At 42.3% G+C, this 20,218-nt stretch overlaps 1 protein-coding gene across 5 annotated transcripts in view; it reads right to left on the bottom strand.

Moving 5' to 3' along the window:
* LOC119727319 (ALX homeobox protein 1-like) overlaps positions 1–20,218 on the bottom strand; it is a 56,390-nt gene that overhangs the window by 12,496 nt on the left and 23,676 nt on the right. The gene's annotated exons all lie outside the window — the stretch shown is intronic.

The following is a 20,218-nucleotide window of genomic DNA, read 5'->3' as shown; positions in this document are numbered from 1 at the left end:
CCCCAAGTGACCGGGCTGTCCCGGCTCAGGGGTGGGGGAACGGGGAAATTCGAACTGGCGGGAGGGCTGCAGCGGGGCTTCCGGCCGGTCGCGAACGGGCCGAGTGATTGGCGGGCCGGGTTCACCTGCGCCGGGGCTTCATTCAATCTCATCAAATAACCTGACATATTCGGGGCTGCGTGATGTCATAAGAGATTATCTGGAAAGGGCAGCTTTAGTCTACTGTTATTGTTTTACCTCAAGACATGTCATCTCAATAATACCAATAGTTATAGATTAAGATCTTTAATTATCACACAAAGAAAGGGTTGTCCCTTAGGGTTCACCAGACACACTACAGGAAGTCCATAATATTGGCTACAATAGACATGGTATCAATCATTTCTTTTGACATATTGCTAGATTCCTGGATAAGAAATGCAAGTTCATTCAACAAATTTAACTGGATAAAAACCGTTCTGTTTATCGATGAGGAATAAGATAAATTAAGACGATTTTTTTTAAGCTGATACATTAACGCAGGGATTATCTGCCGATATAAAGACTGAGAAGTTTTCTTTTTGAAATCCATGCAGTGCAACTTTTTATTCAAGGGAATGTCCACATTAAATTTGACATTTATCTGCGTGTTAAAGGGTCGTTTTTGGTTTTTATGCTTAAGCAACGTCCATATTCACTGCAAAACAACAATGTCATGCCATAAGCTTCGGTGGTCAAGGTGCTTCAGCATCCGAAGTTGTCATGATTTTCTGCCTAAGTTTGGGCAGGTGTTTCTTAATTGATTGATAATCCAACAGCGAGTCAACACGCTATTAACTTCTAATAATACATGTACATTCACTTGCAATGAGACTACATACAGTCTGGGTTCTATGCGCGAAGTGACGACACAGCACAGCGCCCCCAGTTATCAGGAAATAGAATGGCATTTATAAAAAAAAACTTGGGGAGGGGGTGGAAGTGCCCCTCAGACAATTTGAACCAAAAAAGTGTCGCATTTAATCCACGTAATAAAAGGAATTACAAAACTTGAGTAAAACATCTATCGCATGTCCTCTTCAATTAGGGTGCTATACGCGAGCATACCGCAGTTAAACAGTTCACCTCCAAATACGGACACATCGAGTCGAGACTCTGGCCAGTCTGTGATAGCCGACAAATTGAAGTTTGAAATGTTAGATGGTAGACCCGAAGTCTACCGATCATGACGTCATTGAGCAATGGTGCGAATGGGCTATCGAGGTCACGCACAAAGAACATCATCCATACGGACAGCGACACCAGAAGGGTTCCATATTCTCTCCTCCAAATCATTTTGTGTGTGTGTATAATTGGGGATCGAGTCGACCTCGCGAATTAACAACTTCGTTAAGTTGATTAAAACCAAGCGTTGGGGACACGTTAAATTTGTCTGCGGCGCGTGCAAGGGTCGAGCAACGTATACCGCCGACTGCATGTGTGAGGTGTTGCCTTTTAACAAGACACACGATGTGCCATGGCGCCCATCATGACGAGACACGTCCCCGTAAAAAAGAAGAAGAAATAAAAGTTAATTTCGTCTCACTGGAGGTATACCCTTTTGATTAAAAAGTAGGTCTAGCCGCTAGCGGACTCGGTTAGCCCCCTGCCAGGGACTCGTACCATTCGACTGTGTGAAACCACTCGGCTGGAATTATCTCTTTAATTCGTTCAAGGTCTGCGCTTCTCAGCGGCGCAGGTCGTGCGAAGCATCTAATCCGGTTTTACTCCGCGCGCGTGGTTTTAGAACGAGAGCAACGGAACGCCTCTGTCCATGAGATGCAATGCAACATCAGAAAATTGGGCTGTTCCAAGAGGAAAACTCTAATTTGGTTACTTTGGCGTTGCGATCTCATGAATGGATGGCAAAGAGAGTTTGATATGGTCATGATACGGGCTTCCGTGTCTTCGTAATCTCGCACTGACCGTGACATGTAGCTAGCGCACGCGTACGCATTCTCAATTTGATTAAACCGGTCCGGCTGGGTGTGATGTGACGATGTCCCATCAAGGGATCGCGATGGGACGAGTCTTCATTACTATGATGATAAACTCATGAAGAGAAAAAAAAATGGGACAGATCTTAATAATTGGAGTCTGCATCTGTAACCGATTTCTGGAGCCGAGTGAAGGGAGTGTATAGGACGCGGCACACTGGGTACAGAGACACGACACGACAGCTGGTCCCGGTAAAAGACATCTCAATTAAAAGAAATCAGCTCAGATGTCATTGCCGTGAAAGGAAAGAAGATGATTTGGTTTTTGCAGTTCCCGCCGAAACACGCCAGCAGACGATCACACACACACGAGCAGAGTGGGCGATCTATGTTTCAAGCTCCATTCTGGGGGTTGAAGATCGACCACCTCTCCCTCCCCTCCCCCTCCCCCGTGCTCAATGCATGGGTCAATTTATCTCATCAAAAACCGGGCCCCCAAATTGAATGGTATTGACTAAGCCCTTAAATCCATTACTGGCTGCCCACATTTAAGTGTATTTTACGTGCGATTCGAAGCCCACTTAAAAGTCCGAGCAGCGGAGAGACTTAATTTGGGAGGAGGGGCGTCGCGGACGCTCTAGACGGTAGATCGTGGGCCGCGGCACGCGGCGAACGGCTGTTGTTAGAAGGACGGGCGGCAGGATGGGTTGAGACATCAGGTATTATAGACGGGTGATAAAACGTACTGAGTGGTGGTTACATGGCCACTCAAGGATTTTAAGAGGGATGGAACTGGTACTGAAGCGACAACATAAACTAGCATTGCCGAAGTAAGGCGTGATAAATCTACTAAAAGAAAACCGACGTACAGACTGAATCCGAACGATTTTTTTTTTGAATACAACGTGTTCACTTTGTGATATCGTGACATCCCTAAAATAATGAAAACGTAATATTATGTAGCCTCGTATGGGACACTTAGTATACAGGGTGGTGTAAAAAAAGGAACCCACTTTTGACAGCAATTTTCACCTACTTGTTGAGCATATTGAAACATTCAATTGACTGGTATTACAATATTGATCTATAAACAGAAGAGACGGGAAAAAAATGATTGCAAATGCATATTTTGTCTCTGAGATTATGGTAGTTTAAAATGTGCCAAACCTGTGTGTCCACGGACGGCTTTATTCCATCCGCTTGACTGAGCTCCGGAGCTTAATTTGAAGACAAATACACTACACTAGACTTACACGTGGACAGCACTAATTTTGGTGACTTGTATTTAAATGAGCATAATAACACTATTCTTGCGATTTTGTTTTACCAAGTGGGGTTGAAGAGCTATATTTCACTACATTATACCGAAAAACCCAGTTCAAATAAATTAAGTAAGTACGTTGAAATTCCTGTCAAAAGTGGGTAACTTTCATTTTTTTTTTTTTTGCACCGCCGTGTAGCTTATAGAGATTGGGTACATGCACGGAAACGTTCCTGTCGGAAATGTGGACAAATCTTTCCGGAAAGGATACCGACAACAGATGAAAAATAACCCCAGGAAGCTCAGGGATCTAGGTCTTCCTCTGCCTATACTTCAACCTGTCCCAGCCTGACCGCATTAGCCAGACATTTTTCATCCCAAATATCTCAGAAAATTCGTCGTCATCCAATAAGAAAAAAAGCATCCACCCTTCCCAGGCCAGGGTTCGTCCCGATTCATATTTCTATAAAGGATGTCATTTTCACGATCGTCAAGTAAGAAAAAATTGCTCGTCTTTCTTGTGTGTGTAAACTATCGGGAGGAAAAAGCCCACTTCAAGGAGGAAAAGCCATTAATTTGCAGGCATTTCGCTGCTGCTTCGTTGCTGGGACATTTTCCTCGATTCGCGGGCATTTCGAGAGCGTTTTGCCCCGGCCAAATGCAGCACGACTCGCGAAGCGGCGAGGGCGCGTGTAAGACGCCCTTCTAATGGATCGACTCGAGTGCCCGGCGAAATGCCAAGTCCTGAGATTTCTGTTCTCTCTCCTCTTTTTGTTTTTTTTTCCTCCAGGGAACTGTCTCCATCACCGCGAATCGTCGATGAGCTGTAGGCCGTGGATTGGCGCTCTGTATCGGCCAGAGCAAAGAGGGGGTTTTGGGGTGTAGATTAAGCACTTATAATGACCCGTGCAAGCAGTAATGCCGAAACAAGTCATCAGCGCGCGGTCATGGTACTTCAGGTTTTGACGACGCGTGCAGATTATAATGCAGAAGGAAGCCCATTTCTTGCAGGGATAAGTAATCAGACCAATAAGCACATCATATCCTAATATGGTAACAGAAAAAATCTTGTCACAAATGTGATTACATCCAGTTTATATAAATGACGAAGAACATTTCTTGCAAGAGGATCAACTGCCAAATCAATGAGCAAACCATGTCCTTATGGTAAAACAGTTTTGGTTCAAATCGAACCCACTGCATTGAGGAATTTCTATGATCTTTTTACAAAACTCAGATTTTTTTGTGGTTTACTGCTGGCAAGATTATTTCTGTAATAATAATTACCGTTGACAATCAGTGTAATTGATACATTTACAGGGTGTCCCCCCCAAAAAAAGTTGTGCAAGCAGATATCCTTTAATTTCTCAAAAACTGCTTAACATGAGTATTTTCATCATGATGGAGCATATTAATTTTCCTTTGTGTATATTCAGTACAAAATGCCACGGAGATCCGTTCATGCAAACCAGAGATCTAACACATTATAAAAAGGCTATGGGTTTTTTCACCCATTCCAATAGGATGGGATTTACACAGCTAACTTAATTTACATCAGATTGAAAAGGCCCATGACAATCTGATGCACTGATATCACTAACCGTGTACTGTAAATCCCATTGGAATGGGTGAAAAACCTATAGCCTTTTACAATCCGTTAGATCTCTGGTTTGCATGAACGGATTTCCATGGCATTTTCACTGGCTATATAAAAAATGTTGGGTAAAATACTGTTGGGAAATGTAATTTACCCGACATTGGTATGAAATTACCTCATATTGGGTTGAATTGGGTAAAAACTGTCAAACTATTGGGAAGAATTTGCCCAAGAGTGTAGGCAGTTGATGATTCGACCAGCACTGGTCGAATTATCAACCCATTTTGCCCAACTTTTTTACAGTGACACAAGAGAATAATTAATATGCTCCATCAAGCTGAAATACTCATGTACAGTAGTTTTTGAGAACTTAAAGGATATCTGCTTGAATAACTCAGTGTTTGGGAGGGGCACACTCTGTATTGATTTGTTGTGAGTCCTTTTTAAGTCCCAGTTTTTTTTTATCCAATATTGGCTTGAGCATTTCCCGTTAAAATAGAATATGTTCTAGTGACTTTACTTGAAATCATGAAAAGCAACTGACCACTTGAGATTGCAGGTTCGAATCCGACTTTGGTCTTTTCGGAACAAAAAAAACTTCAAACTTTCATGTAGCCATCGAAATATAAGGAGGTACGTCTGTGCATAAAAACTGATCATTTTAGCGAAGCTTTGAATCATTGTTTACTTGCCACTACAAAGAGTTAGACAAGATTGGTCAGAAATCATATAATTATTACGATTTTCTACAACAGCTATGTTTTGGTACAAGGTACAGGTTAATATTTCTTGTCAAGCTTTTGGTTGAATAACCTGAAACCTCCAATCCTTGTAAGCAAACCTACAAAACCTCAAAATCAGCTCTGTGGTCTTTTTTTTTCCTCCGAGGTCTTTCCCGTGTCCCCCCGGCCCTCCATCCCCCATGCCTCTCGCCCGATTAACCCCCAGACACGCAACTCATTACACACCCGATTTCCTTTTTTTCTCCCTCAAGGTTTTCCCCAGTCCAGACATTGCCGAGTCGCTAATACCCCTCGGGGCATGTTTGGGTACAATTAATAATAAGTTTGCAAACAAATTACAGCTGTGATCTTCGTTGCTGTTCTGTTTAATTTTGTCCAATACAGTCATGTTGGCAGGCTTTTTCCAATGATCTGCGTTCATAAAAGTCGTACTAAACCCTTCAGTTGATTGCAAACACATATTATTAAATGGAATAACAACACGAAAACAATTTGTAAATATTTCTGATTATGTACCGGTAGTTTAACAAATGATTACCTGATATACTTGGGGAGAATTGACATAATGTTTACATGACTAACGACCCAATTAGGTTCTGTGTCGTTCTGTATAAAGAGAGCCTTCCTCAACAGTTTGGACCAATTAGCAAAAGAAAACAAACCACATTGATTTTCCGAATTCCCAATTCGGACCTATTCTATCTCCAAGCTGGATATAATGGAACCACTTGTGCATGTATCTGATGTTCGGAAATTTTACAATTTTACGAACAACTTTTCCTCACTTTGGTTTGTTTTAAAAAAAAAAGTAGGAAACTTTCAGGTTTGTTACAAATCCAAATTGGTTCAATGGAAGACGATTTACAAGTGTCATGAATATTTCTATTGGTACAAAACATATTTTTTTTCTAACGTATGTCTTTCTATCACTTTATACACCATGCCCATTCAATCAAGAGTAAATCACATCGGGGAATACACAATGCAGTTTCTCGACAACACAGGGGACAAACTAGAAAGCACTCCGAGAGCGCACACCTCCGCCAAGGTTAAACAATTTCCCGTCACTACACACAGCACCAATGCACAAATGTGGTGTCTAAAACACATCCTTGAACTCAAACATTTTGTAGTTTACATGTACATGCATATGCCTGTGTTGGTCTACCTTTCTACTCCCCCATTGTATACAATGGTGTAGTCCACTGACCAGTGTGGTTAGATTAGGTGGGTGATAAGGCATACAGGATCACCGGGTCCACGCACACGAAGCTGGTCACACAGGGTGAACGTTCTCCATTATGATGGGTGACAAATCCTGAAAAAAAATCCTGCATCCAGACGCAGATCCGGATCACTTCCAAACTCTAATCGATTTGTACTTGTACCAAGGACCACCCCTAAAAACAAATTCATGAAAATCTGTCCATAACTTTTTGAGTTATCCTGTTCACAGACAAACCAACGCCGATGAAAACATAACCTCCGTGGCGGAGGTAAAAACCTCCAATCTCTGCAATGAATGAGAATAATAATAAAAGCTTCGCAATGTCTCTCCCCAAGCCCAGTTGAACTCTGTCACCGGATTGAGGTGTTTCTTTACCCCAATGAAACACTTCCTAGGGACTAGTGGAACATGTGTTTCTCGGTGTCCGTTTCCTGTGAACGATTGATCACAACATGTCAGGACCAAACCTCCCTGGAATCCGATCTCGAGATTTGCAAAAAAAAAGCAGTGCGACTGGTAGACCGGAGAGACGTCCACCACGTGAATTTACGAGAACTGGGTCCTAAAAACGGCACATCCGGGAATCTCTTATTATTACGATTCGAAAGAACGAGGTTGACAGCCTAAAACCTTGACTTGCACTCTCTTTATTTACAAAGGGTGAATTGTCATTCTATCACCTATTAAAGTAAGGCACCAGACGATTTTGGGTGAAAAAGTATTATTTTAGATTAAAGAGTTCAAGGCCATGGAGGACTCCTTTCTCCATGTTCGAAACATTGTAAATGAAATGTGGATAAAGTTGTTGGCCTTTCTAACACCCTCTTTGTTTTAATTCAAACTCTGCACATGACATTTGCTCTTTGACCTCACACGTTTGACCTTTGCATCTGATACCGCCAGAATTCCAATCTGGATTCTTCCTTGGTCTAGTATTGAACAGCGTGCCGTCAATATTACATCGCAAGTTGTGTCATCTCATGGTAAGATATTTCCTTGGGCTCATAGGTGGCCGTGAAAAAAAAACCTGGACATATTGTTTTCATAGTCGAGCGGCAGGGTTTGCCGACGGGGTTCGCTCTACGGTCTGGTGGTGGGTCCGTGCGGCGGGCCGGGGTGTGCTTTAACGCTGCCGGTTAACGGCAGCACGCGGCCGGCGCGCGTGTAGCCGGCGACCAGCCGGCGATGGCTCCTGGACAAGGAAAAGCCCACTATACACTCCTCCGAGCGTCCGTTTATTTTTGTTTCATGCTTTGGAAAGATTGTGGGAATTTATTGAAACGTTTAGACAGGTATTAAGGATTCGAGCTTTTGGGCTACAAGTCTGATTAGTATTTTATCGACGTGATACGGACTTATATTAATTATTGATTGATTTATATTTAATATAATTAGGACATGGTGATTTGAAAAAGTAAATTAAATCAATGCCTATCTTGCTTAAACTCCAATGCACATGTGCTTTTTGGTAACTTTTCTACATTCTATAAACTGCGCATGTGCGAGCATGCGCATGTTATCAACAAGGGAAACCGTGACACGGGAAAGTTGGGCACACTGGTGTACTCGGTGAATTTTGGAGGGATTTACCTTTGCGGTTGTCTAACCCTATAAACCTGACTAAGCTGGGTTAGTTTGTGATGCACCTCCACGTCTGACATGCAGACGCCATCAGGGCAAACGCCAGGATCAGTGAGCGTACTGCTCCCCCCTCTAAAGCCCCCCGGGCCGGCCCCTAGACGAACCAAACCTTTCCCCCTTAGGCCCGGGGCTCACAAACCTCCGTTCATTATAAGTCGTCTTTATCTCGGCTCCGCAGCTCAAAACTCTGGAGGGTTTTTTATTTTGGTACAGTCACCCCCTCTTGGCGCGACAGGAAGGCCCGAGTTCACAGAGTGGACAAATTCTTGACGGGTTGGTGAAGAAAAAATCTTGCTGCTTATCCCCCCTCCCCTCATTCTCAAGATCAGTATCATGTTGAAGACATAATCTTGGGCGATCCAGGTGTGCCGTCTCAGTTGATATTTTCTGGGGTTTTTGTTTTTGTACAGTCATCCGGCTGCCGACGACAAGACGCGAAAGGGCAAACTGTATATGACAGAGGTCGTGCACTTTTTCTATCCGTCCCAGCCTCAAGGTAAACCCCCATCTCGGAAGAAAACAAAATATTACAGGTGTTGTCTTGCCCACGCTTGTGCAGAGTCACCGTGAGCAGACGATTACGTGCGTGTATACGCTTGGCGCCAATTTAAGACTCTTGTTTTTTTCAAGGCGGGACGTTGTCCGTTAGGTAACACCGTAATCGGCAGATAGATTCCTGGATGCGATATACGATTGGTGTGCAAGAAAAGGAAATGTGCTTGGATAGGCCTTGACTTGAACACCTAACCAATACATTTTTGACAACGTTGGTGATCAGTTTTGAGCAAAGCAGGGTTTGACGAGTTTCAGATCACGTGATCTTCTGAGCTGCCGTTGTGTACTCTGCCTCGCCACTGAGGAACACCACATGACGTGTGTAGGTGAAGCAGTATTTGCTTTGTTTCTTGTGAAGTTATTGGCCTACCTCAATTCCATTTCAAAACTTTCGTTAATCATCCCATTAGCACCCGACTTTCACTAAGAAAAAGTGGTTAGACAGCCCATCGCAGTCAGGGTACCAGACTATTACAGTTAACCCTCAAAGCGTGAACCTTTCAACCAGACCTGCACAACATCTGAAACCTCTCGCAAATAACTTAAACACACAGCTGCACCTAATAAACGGTATTGTCATCAGACCATCAAAGGCACCGCTACTAATACGGTACTAACAATCGCTCAAGCGATCTGTTCAGTAGTCTGTATTGTTTCCAGTTGGTCTAATTGTCCCATTCACGCCTGAATATCGGGTGGCCCATGTGTCATTGCAATTATCTGGCACTGAAGCTTTTTGAGTCAACAGAAGAGACACAGTGACGAAACGAAATATCCTGGCGACGACTCTGAAAGTAATTACACTTGGCAATGGACGATCAACGGGTGCTACTTGTTAAATTCAATTATCCACAGAAGTACACGATGCATATTATATCCTACATAATATCATATAAGCTTGTCTAATTAGGATTCAACATTACGAAAAATGCATTCAGTTACTGGAGAATGACCTACTTTTACAATACAACACACAGGTCAATACGGCAATTTTGGAAAAGGGATGTTGATGGAAATTCCATCATTACCTATATATATCATTATATGTAGAATAACAAGCAATTTTCTAAAGTTTCAAAATGACTGCCTTGCTTTTTTTTTCAAAGGACAAATCTGCGATAGGCCTATGGCCCTTTCCAAAATATCTTTTCCATCACATTCTCTTACTGTGTGCCAAATTCCATGCATGTATCATCAAATGTACAATCTTATCACCTACCTGTCGTACTAAGTAAAACTTAAAAGTGCGATTTGAACCGCTGTTTGTGGGTGGATAGTTCTACTATACTCTGACAAAGCAGAATGTTTTTCCTTCTCAACTCTAGTTCTACACTCAAGAGAAATGCCTCAATTCTTGTTCTCCATGAAGCGTCTCTTTGTTTCGTTGCACCTTTTTCTTTATCTCCAGGGCCAAATATCCCCAACTACACGTTCGTGGCTTTAAAAATGCTCACGGTGCTAGGAAACCAGCCACACCCGAGGGAGCAGGACCTATTGACACCGCGGAAATTGGTGCTGTGCCGCTGGGATATGGCGGGGGCAGAGTTTAAGATCGCAGGGATAAGACAGGGTTGGCTGGCCAACAAGCAGATTTTTTTTTACTTGAAGAAATACGCATTTGACTTTAAAAATCTGTTAAAAAAGTATTTACACTTTGATTATAATTTCACCCTAAAAAGCAATTGCTCCTGGGTTTTTGGTTGTTCTACAGAGCTGTGAACTTTTAATTCGTAACAAGGAACATTGTGAAACGGCATAACTTCAAAATCGCAGGTTCATTGTGATTTTCCTGGGGTATCATATTACATTTTCCAGTTCGACTTTTGAGTAGTGCATGTCCTTCAATAATGTTCAGTAACATGGAGGCAATTTCCTATTTTCTATCACTGACAAAGACCGAGAAATCTTAGGCCTTTTAGTACGGCAGGCAGGACAAATCTGCCATGGCCCTATCGCCAAATCTCTATCTCTTGACATACTCTCACTGTGTGCCAAAATTCATGCTTGTATCATCAAAGGCACAATTTCCTCAAATATTTCCCCTATCTGCCCCATTTCTAAAAACACTAGTCGACGTTTTGATCGGCATATGAATAGCGACACAGAACTTTGAAAATTTCAGGAAGTACCTATGGTCCTAAAGGCCTCTTTACAAAGGAAGTGAGAATAGGAAAGTGATGTTTGATCGAGATTGTTAATGATGCTCTTGAAAGACTGTGATTTGTAGGATGGTGGGAAGCATTATTGTGGTAGAGAGTTCCACAATTTGGATGTGCAGAAAATGATTTCCCTCCACAGAGAAAATGAGCAGACAATAGAGGGCGCCACGTTTTAAACTTCAACAAGATTATCACTCTTGATTATCACATGATTATCACATTTACGCGTGAAAAGACTTGAGAACGTTCAACAAGTACAGGCAACATGCGAATTCAGTTTGTTTTCAAAACAGAGCAATTAAATGTACACGGAAGCCAAAAAGAGCGATTTTTTTGAGCAGTATATCCGCGGGCAATAATGGAATTTTAATGGCCGGACCAAAATTGGAAAGCCTTGGCGCGGTATCTGCTGTACGGTCGCGCCGCTGCAAAACTGCCTTGGCGAAATATTTACGGCTAGTTCATTAGCCGATGTTGTTGTCATTATTGCTTTTTCCCCCAAACTCTCTTCCGATCGGAAAAAAATAACTTCCACATCTGTTCTCACAATCGGAGGTCGGTGGAGTTTATAGTTATTTCAGGGTTTCGCTGTTAGCTTATAGATATACACCGCCTTATGAAACAGCTTCAAGACACCGCTTGTGAAGTTAGTGGAAATGCGCGTGACCTTGCCCACGTTTGCCAACAGTTGAGTTAATACTTTCAATGCACACATTTTTTTCATGCCAAGTTTATTACTGAAGTACTATTAAAGCCGCAGCAGCAGCAGCAGTAGCAGAAACTTCAGTGACAACAACGACCACGAAGTCCAGGACCACGACAACAGCGACCACAACACGACAGCAACGACAACGATGGTGAAAACAACCACAAACAACAACAACAACAACAACAGTCAACAACGTGAACAACAACAAGAGCACGAACACAAATGATGATGACCTTCGCAGATATGATGGTAATGCTTTAAGAATCGTTAACCTCTTCTCATGTGCCATTATGCGGCCGTATTATTTCTACAGTTGGACAAAATGCGAGACTTCATCCAGTTGAGAAATTCAGTTAGCTAATCCCTGAAACCAAGAATGTGTCTCAAATTCGCCTCGGGAAATGGACAGCATTACCTTTTTGAATTGGGGAATCGATTTTGTTTCAGATCAATGCCTAATGCCACAGTTCTCAATGCGAACACACAGAAATGACCCAAGACCTCCAAACCAATATACTATACTAAACTATATTATACTACCAATCTGCATCTTTGTGAACTAAACAAATGCTTACATTCAAGATCAACCGACAGGGAATATAGCCTAGATGAAGACATAATTATTCACATGCCATTGGCCCATTCCCAAATTTTTGGAACACCATCCAACTAGTTTTTTTTTGGCACGCATGTTTCAGGCAGCGGCCTTTTGGTACCATTTTTTCTCGGGACATCAGCAGAGCTAGCTGGCTGAGAAAGACATTACCGTTAAATACACCGTGTCACATGAGGGTTTGTGCGCAAGAAACATTCTCGCTCGCACTGACCTTGACGAATGTACTTTAAAAATGCGACCTCTCTGCACTTTTCCATGGCGGATCCGCTTCATCCCGAATCTGTTAACATCTCTTCCCTCCAAGTACTGCAGCAGATGCCGTTTTCATCTACCATTTCACGTCCACCCGTCTCTGTCTCGCTTTCAGACGGTTTAAAGTTCATGATTGGTTGTCGGGGTATGACGACAACAAACTTTTTGGAATAGGGTTCGTAACACGACTTTATAGCGAATGAATTGTGTACACGCATGATGCAGGTTGGCATGGTTTCCGGAGTCTTCCATCCAGATCTCGGGAGTGACGTCATCAGGCGTAATTTGTTTTTTTAAACGTACTGCGATATATTTATGGATGGGAACAAAGCAGTTCCGATATTTTGTCTTTTTGTAGCGGGAAAAACATGCGACGATGAACTTTAACCAGAAATTGAAATATGATGTATAAGTGAAACATTTCAATAATTCTGTTGGCTGCTTTTGGAAACATCTCACAGGAACTTTGGTTTGACAAAAAAATCAGAAAAGTTTGGCCAGACGAGTCCTACAAACGGAGTATACTCCTTAATTGCGTGGGATGAAGCGTTGACATGAGTTATTTGCTCAAGGTTACGGAGAAGCCGCTTCTGTCGGCGTGCAGGCCGCAGCCGGCCCTACCGTCTCCTTCGCGACACAGACGGTGGATGTAAACGCCGCGAAACACGCTGATGACATTCCCACGTGGGGAGAAGACACGCTAGACTGCCAACCGCGGGGAATGAAGCGCGGTGCTTCGATATCTTCGCCTGTCGCTCGCCACGGCTGTCTTGCTGGAACAGCGCGGACAGTACATTACACTTGATCGCGCGGTGCTTAAGCCCTGGGAATGAATATTAAATTATACCATTATTCCACCCGTAACACGTGTGCTGGCTAAAAATAACCGGACACGGCAAATGTGACATACATCATGCTATTCTCCCGTACCTTATACCTTGGCGACCATTCTCGCGCGGATGGTGCAGACAGCCCGGCCCGCATAGATTCGAATTATCGCCCGAATTATTGGTCATTAGTTTCCTATTTAGGAACAAATTGAATTTTATGGTTTTCTAGTTCAACTTCTGTTGCTGTGTTATCAGTGCTGTGATTTCGGACTTGCTAAAATGCAGTCGCGCATCTGGCGGGTACAGGTGACAGCGAAACAAATCAATCAAAGTACATGAGTTAGCGGAAGAAGTCACAAGTCTACATACAATAGTCTCACTTTGGAACATCCGTTTTAGGCTTTACAAAATAAGGAACAAAAACGAGTTAAAAAAAACAGTAAACTGAACAAAATGCTCCAAGTATGAAAATAGAAAACACCCTCAACGAAATGTAATAACGGGACCACATTTTTTATAGAAATCAAAACCTCCCACAAAATGCATATTGTCCCCCACTTTCTCATATCAATCCCTTCAAGAAAAACGTTTGCGGTAGCACCATGTGAATACATCTCTTTTGTGAGTATGTGTGGTTCTGAAAAGAACCGGAGGGACTCAACGTTTCGAACAGTATGCTCTGCCCGTCGTCAGGAGAAAACAAAAAGATGAATGACAACTTTACTTTATCGACGTTTAAACCGATCATCATTCAACCCGCATCATGGTGTTTTTTTTCGACATAATCATTATGTGTGATTAAAGTTGCGGCGTTTCTAATTTGAGGTGAGGAAGGAAAGTCTCGACTTATCTTTTTTCATTCTCTTTTAAATTCGATTGATGAATTCCAAGTATGATTTTTTTTTTTTGGGAGGGGGGGGAGGGGGTAGATCTGCAGGGCCCCCTAATGCATCGGCACTTTCACAAAATAATTACAAATAAGCCTAAACTGGTTCTCTTCCTTGAAATATGTCAATTCTGAGTCTCAAGATAGTTCTCTGCATCAGCACCAGAATAAACCTCAGCAAAAAAAAAAAAAAAAAAAAAAATCGGCGGAGCTTTCCATCATGATTTCTATGCCTATCCTTTTCACGCGCTCCTCATGCCATGATCTTCAAGCCCCCCCTCTCTCTAACCCCTCCCCTGCAGCCTGCACCCCCGACACCCACAGAAACACCGCCGCACATCCGCGGTGAAATAACCCAATTCCGACCCACCGGTCCCACCAGAGATTTCCCTCTCAAATTAATTCGTCACCTTTGCTTTATTGGTAGCAAGCCTCCCTTTAAATAAAAACAGTCATTGAGGATTTCGTAAAAAAAACCACCAGAAAATAAAGACGCAGCTTTTATTAAAACGGATACCAGAACTGCATATACTATGCCCGATAAGTGAATTTTCGATGATACAATAACACGGTTAATGCGAGGCAAGGTTAAAAGGGTTTATAGCCAACGCGGTGATCTTGTTAAACAATTAGTATACGGAAAGTATTTTTCGGGATCAAGATAGGTTGCGCTGTATAGGCAGTAACCTCGCTGAGATTGTCCCATCTATAATAAGCCTATACTAGTTTATTATGGTCATGGGCCATTGTCGAACGTCAGCCCAGCCTGTCCACTCGAACTTGGCTTTGCAGTTGTTCAAGATGTCCGTCGTAGTATCATAAAAGTTTATTGGGTCTCCACGCACGACTCAAGGTTATACCTTGCGGAGTTGCGGTGGAAAGAATTTTAATGAAGAAAAGGGCTATAATTATAGGAGACAGCACGACTGTGGTTATTGAGTCCACATATATTTCACAGTTTAAACAATGTGCTGTTTATAGGCTTAATTATTCTGAGCAAAATGTAATGATAAAATGACAAAACTAATGGGCCGAGTTCGTGCTATAAAAAGATGCAGCACGAAGTGTATAAAAAATATTCTCTTTGGATTAATGTTGAAGAACTGCCGGCTCTACGCTTACTCACTTATACGATCTTGCCTATTAACTACGCTTGATTCCACGCTCAATCCTTTAATCCAATTATTTTAGATAATCCCCTATTGCACGTCCACACAATCGTCATTCCATATAGGCGGCGCTCGGGGGCTTAGGATTAGAGGGATCAACCGTTTTTTTCCCCCTCTCATTCAGTGGGGAGATGATGGCGGGTATTCACGCCGGTCGAATCGAGCCCGTGTGCCCGGAGGGTCCCGCGCCTGTTCCCGCTGCTCAAGACCCCCGCGACATGTCCGATGTGGATGATGGTGATTTGGTTGGGGAATGTCCGATGTTTGGACACAATTCTTCCCGTATTACCGACTCACTTAAAACGAGATGTGTTGGTAAGCTACGCAAATCCAAAATGCTTGCCTCGGGACACGAACGAGTTAAAGAGACGTCTAGCTATATTTGCTTCACAGCAACGCGGAGAATTGCTGTCAACAGAAGACTGCAGCATTGGATGCCCTGAAAGCCACTTATTTTCGTGAGAAAATACTCAAAATAACCTGCTAACGTTTCTGATGTGGACCATATAAAACTATGAACTTGTAATTATACTTTCGGTTTCAGTCAGAACTGACCAGACGATAGGGTTAAGTGAAAAGATTCATTACATGTATGTTGGTTTTTTGACAACTTTTAAAGCTGTCCATTTCTTTGAATTGCAAGGTAACAGACATGCGCATCGGCCAAGTGAGATTTGAAAGGGTAGAGGGCGCTGTTTTGAACACCAACATTTTTTAAGTGGCTGATGTTTCCACAGTACTAAAGTCATCTTATTAGAAAACAAATGCAAGATATGTGGATTTGAGCTGACGCTTGTACTTCGTCCATTTCTTTGAATTAGAACGGACATGCGCATTGGCCAAGTAAGATTTGAAAAGGCAGAGGGCGCTGCTTTGAACACCAACATTTTTTAGGGGCTGATATTTCCACAATACTAAGTTCATCTTAATAGAAAACAAATGCAAGTTATAGATTGGAGCTGGCGCTTGTACTTCGTTTCTTAATATTCAGGCTGATATGAGGACTAAAAGCAGTTGAGATTGAAGACGACTATCGGAAACTGCAATTAAATGGGAACGATCACAAGTAGACAGGGAAAGGAAGCGGAAAAGGTAGAAATTACCGGCGACGCCACGGAAAAAACAAATTAGACTTTATGTAAACTTTCAACACATCTCTCTCTGACTGAGTTGGAGACATGACAAAGAATTATTTAGAAACCCTGGTCTGCTCTCAGCCTACACCAAAGATAAAGTAATGCGTGACAGAAAGTGTCGTGGTACGTATACTCGAAATTTGATACCTCTTAGCGAGGAGCTCACATGTAAAACAAACCAATAGGAAATCTCGCGTGGCTTATCCTGCACTTAGCTTACCCTCGTATGACATGCGCATGCGCGTCCACCAACTGTATATGCATATCCTGCATTTTTTGTTTTTGTTTGTGTCTACTTAACTCATCAGCCTTAATGACAATTCTACGTGCAGCAAAATACACATTACACAGTACATGAACACCGGGCATTGTCTATTCATAAACGAAAAGATAAATGCAGTTCTCATTTTGTCGTTCTGGCTTCCGCAGTATATTTCCCACCACATGTATTACGAAAATATATATTTATCATCACATTTTGATCAAAATATTGAACGCCTCGTTCCGTTGTCTTCTCGAAATGCACCACGCTGACGCAAGCTCCGCAAATGCCCACTGTGTGAGGGCCCCGAGGGTCAGGCCCTGGCCATGCCCCACACTGTGTCTCACAGTATTTGTCACGGTGTGGGGTATTGGCTTCACGCAGTTATGCTTTGTTGTGTGTGGTATTCGGTACCCGTGTCTAACTGACCCCTGCTTCGATAAAAGAGTTTGGTAAAGACTATTGAAAACATGGCCATATTTGGCAGAGGCTGACCAACTATACAGACAAAGCGTGTGACAATCATATCTGAGGGCACAACAACAGCAAGAAAACAAATAAAAACAACGTTCTTAACAACGTGATCAACAGCAGCAGCTTAACAACGGGATAAACATGAAAAATTTCAAAGTCAACGACATATTTTACCTTTTCAATCCATCATCTTAAAAAACAAAACCTGGACTGGGGACCAGTCTAATCCCTTTTTATCATAAAAACTAATACCAACATATAAACACCACTTCATGTTGATGTCACTCTCACAAGGAGTTTTCAAATTTGTTTTCAGGAAACAGTACATTTTTCTCAAAGTGTCGACTGGGCGGCCAGTCTAATTCGTCCCCAGCTGGATAGGTTCTGCGCCAAGACCCACCGGATCGCTATAATTATTATTTTGACGTTAGCCTACATGCCCCGTAATGCTATAGAGGTCTGTGCACTTTCGTCTGTTTCGGGATTTGCATGTTCATATATTGCACTGGTTTCTCTTCTTTTTTTTCTTTAAGGGGTCAAAATGGAAAATCTGATCTTTGTCATAAATCCATTTAAACGATTTCGGGATTGAACTGCCCAAAAGGCTAACAACAGGATTAATCAGAGGGGGGGGGGGGGGACCATATAGGGCAAAGTACGAGCCAACAAACAGAATCAACTTTGAAACTAGAAATGTGCGGGCAGTCTTCGTTTTACACGATCGAACGATGCTTCACAGTTTTTTTCTTCACCACTTTCATTTAACCAGAAGGTATTTGTATCAAACACAATCTTCATGTTTGGGTTCCAAGTTTCAAGACTACAAGTGTGGTCAAAGAACCAAGCATTTTTTTTCTAGTTATTTGAAAATAGTAGCACTTTTGGCACGACGATTTTTATAACAAGGCCACACAGATCAAATTTCATATCTGGTATAATTGGTATAGATTAAAAGGCGCATAAGCTGTACAATTATCTTCCCTATCTGTTAAGCAAGAAATAGTTATCTTTGTTTGTCAAAGGAGCGCTGTGGTCCAATGGTTACGTTGTTCGACTCACGTACCCTGGTGTGCGGGTTCGAACCCTGACGGGGAACATGGTGCTTGTGTTCTTGGGCAAGACACTTTACTACAATTGCCTCTCTCCACCCAGGAGTATAAATGGGTATCTGTGAAGGTAGAGACTACTAGAATGCACTGATCTCGAGCTGCTGCAACAACTGGTCTCATTCTTGATGAACAGGGGTAATAATTTAGTAAGTTATTAAGTATTAGTAGTACAATAAAAAAAAAACCCACTGATTATACGAAATATTGGTAAAAATGTTCGAACTACGTGATTTGTATCGAAAACTGCTCATCCGCACAGCTCTACGAAAACTGTCGCGGTTTGCAAAAACAAATAAATAATAATAATAAATAGGTTTAAACAAAGCAACTTTGAGGTTCACTTGCTCGCCACAACTAATATTTCCGAGTGATATGCAAGCAGGTCCTGTTTCATGTACCGGTGATATGACTGAGAGCCGCCGCGGCTAGCCCGGGGCGATACCGGGACCCGCTCGCCGGCCGTACGCCCCTTTCTCTTTTGTTTTACTGGCGGCGCGGTATCAACAAAAACCGGGCCAGACCTGGGTGAATTGTCCTTCGTTTAACCTTTTTGCACACCCTTGAAATTGCTTTTCCCCTGGATCACTCGGGTATTCGTCATGCCGAGAAATATGAGCTTCTTCGGGGACTAGGAAGCTTTACCGCAACGTTGACCGTGCTTAAGTTTTGTTGAGGCTTTAAAGCTGCATTTTCGTTTTGGGCTTCCGCTTCATATTTCTCATGCAAATACATTACGCTGGGGAAAAATATCGCGTACTATTTCTCTTTAATTTGATACCCTCTTAGTTTGGGGATGCATGTACAGTGTCTGCATAAACGTAAAAATGATTTTAAACCTCATTTTGTTCGATCAACTGACAATTTCATTAATGTTTTCGACTCAGCAAAAAAAGTATTTAAAATCATAAACTGGAAGTGTTCTATCTATAATTGAAACTGATGAAAAGTACAGTTGCAAAAATTTAGTTAATGGAGTACTTGTGCTGGTATTATTTTGTTCAATAGTATAATTAATGAAATTACCGACAGGACTAGTTAACCCTGTAACAATTGCACTTATGTTCCTGTGTTTCATAGCTGTTGAGTATTCTGTACACTTGAGAAGTACATGTACATGTACAGTACATGTATATCACAATATGTTGCGTGTTACAGGTATGCAGGAACATTGGTAATTTCCCGGAGACAGACCTATCGATTTAGTGAGAAAAACCTTTCTCGAAGTGAAGTTGGGGATGTTACCAAATACTCTGTGAACATTGTCTGCTTAAAATGGTATCGTTCGACAGAAAACAACCATAGAAGGAGGTTTTCAAAAAGTGTGCTAGCTAGCGGGCACACTTTCTTAAAAAAACACCTTTATAACCCACGAGCCCATACTCTGTACTTGAGTTCTTTAAAAAAAAAGTGTCTTTAAAATTTAACCAACGTTCTTAAAACTCGTGTCTTCTCACAAACAACATCCAGTAAGTGTTGATTCCTGTGTAACGCCTCAGGACGAACGATATGGCTCAGGTATAAGTAAACACCCCGACGCTCGGGGAGTTCAAAACACCGCAGCAACGCGTACACGACGACGCCCGTTATATCCTGAACGCCAAGGGGAGCCGTGTTTCATATTTTTGTTGAAAGTGGG

Source organism: Patiria miniata, unplaced genomic scaffold (assembly GCF_015706575.1).
Source record: "Patiria miniata isolate m_02_andy unplaced genomic scaffold, ASM1570657v1 HiC_scaffold_1, whole genome shotgun sequence".
Classification (NCBI taxonomy): domain Eukaryota; kingdom Metazoa; phylum Echinodermata; class Asteroidea; order Valvatida; family Asterinidae; genus Patiria; species Patiria miniata.
This window is presented reverse-complemented; position numbering and strand designations above follow the sequence as displayed.